This window comes from Meleagris gallopavo, chromosome 29 (genome assembly GCF_000146605.3).
Source record: "Meleagris gallopavo isolate NT-WF06-2002-E0010 breed Aviagen turkey brand Nicholas breeding stock chromosome 29, Turkey_5.1, whole genome shotgun sequence".
NCBI lineage: Eukaryota > Metazoa > Chordata > Aves > Galliformes > Phasianidae > Meleagris > Meleagris gallopavo.
The window spans coordinates 3,869,091-3,871,214 of NC_015039.2; positions in this window are offsets into that span (position 1 = coordinate 3,869,091).

Here is a 2,124-nt window from a genome sequence, read left to right on the forward strand (position 1 = left end):
GGGCAGCGCTGTGCTCCGGCTGCTTCCTTCCACCACCTGCACAGCGCAACCGGGGGCACAGGGATGGCAACCCCCGCCCTCCATCCCCCCCCGCAGCGGGAGTCGGCCCCGACCTGTGTGTGGGGCTGGGCCCCCTCGGACGCCACCCCCTGGGAGAAGCGCTGAGGATGGACGTGGGGGGCTTTGGGCTCACCTGCACCCCGCGGCTCCGCACGGCATCGGGGGCTGAGCCCCCGGCCCTCGCCTGCCCCGAGCTCCCCACAGAGCACCCGCTGTGCTGGGATCAGCTCTGCTCGCTCCTTCTACGCCCGCGTGCGGTTTCCAGCTTTCGGCTGCGAGGTGGAGGCAGTGGCGGGTTCAGGAGAGCTCCTTCTAGAAGCTCGGCGCTTTGATGGGGTTTGTCTCGTGCCAAAGAGCGGCAGCAGCCGAGGGCTCAGCCCCGTGGCACCGAGAGGCAGGGGGATCAGCCCCTGCCACACTGTGCTGGGGAGCAGAACGCCGGGCCACCGCTGGCACTCAGAGCTGGGCAGCGATGGGGGAGAAATTTCCTTCCCAGCAGCCGCCAGGCAGAGGCGCGGTGCCCACTCTGGGCTCTCCCATCCGGCAGAGGCCACGCAGCCCTGCAGTGTCGGGAGCCAAAATGGAGAACTTGCAGAGCACAGGAACAGGGGAACCCCAAGTGGGCCCGGCAGCACTGCGGGGAGGGCGGTGTGTGTGTCCTGCATGGGCAGGGACCGGCGTCTGCTGCCCAGCACCAGCCTGGGGCCAGCAGGAGTGCCCTCACGTAATATTAATCAGAGACATTAACATTCATTTTTATTTGCCCTCTCGCACTCGAGGGTTTGGGAATGCGTGGCTCCCCCTTCAGATTTTCCCTTACAACCACAGAGGCTCAGCTGCCTACGTAAAAACCAAACCATCAAAATACCCAGTGAAATCCCAGTGAAATCCCTCGAATCCAGGGGCTGACAGCAGCTCCTGCACACTGCAGCGCAGCCCCAAACTTCTGACCACGTGCAGTGCTTTCCTGATGCTACACAACACCACCAGAGCTCAGCCAGCACCTCCTGCGGACACAGCACCACGCCGGGCACACTGCTAATCCCTGCCCGGGAGCTGGGCCGGGTGGGAGGATGTGGGGATTAAGCTCATCACAGCATCGAATTAGCCCCGATTTGGGTCTGCAGACACAATTTCATTTTATCTGTCATGCCTCAGTGAGTGCACACAATCACACTAATCCATTCACCTGCCAAGCTGGATTTGCAGAGCGGAGCCCATTCGGGGCAGCGCAGGCACCAACTGCCCCATCCCAGCAGGAGCCGGCAGGGGTCACCTGCCCCAGGTCCTGGCACAGCTGGCACGTCCACATGGCACCGCAGAGCACCCGGCTGCATTAGAGCTGGGCGGGCAGGCAGAGCAAGCGCTGCCGCAGGGAGGGAGGCACGCAAGCGCCCAGGAAGCTGACAGAGGGAATGGGAATAACTCAAAGAGAGCCGTTTGCCAGAACAGTTCTCATTCAGATTGGCACCGGGGCCGGAGGTCCCTCGTGCGGTGGCACAGGACGCAGCCCTTGGCTCTCACGCCTATGGAGCCCGCAGACACGAGGGGAATTGGCCGGGTCCCGCACCGCAGCTTCTGCCGGCGCACCGATGGGGAGCAGCAGCCGCTCCCCCAAAACATTTCCAGGAGCGCAGGGTGAGTAACGGGTTTATAAAAGGAGCATGCCAGGCCGAGACAGCTGTGCCACAGAGCCCAGAAGAGCCGGAGCTCCTTTTTAACGGCACCACAGGACAGGGATCATTTTACAGCTGTACTTCAGCCCACGCCGGCGCTGGGATGCGCCACAAGCGGAGCTGCCTCTCCTCCGCTGAGAGCTGCAGGCGGCAACGGAGCGCGCGGAGCACAAACCCGGCGCGGCCCCACCGGCAGCCTTTTCCCCAATTCCCTCCCCGGGCACAGCCGCGCTACAACCCGTATTTACATATCACAACAACAGGAAGACACGAAGTTAAAGCGAAAAACGGAGATTGCAAAACTCACCGGCGACTGCTTGAGCGAGGATCGCGTCGTGAGCGCGCTACGGCCCGGCTGCGGCATTCCGGCCGCCAGAGCCGCGGCGCG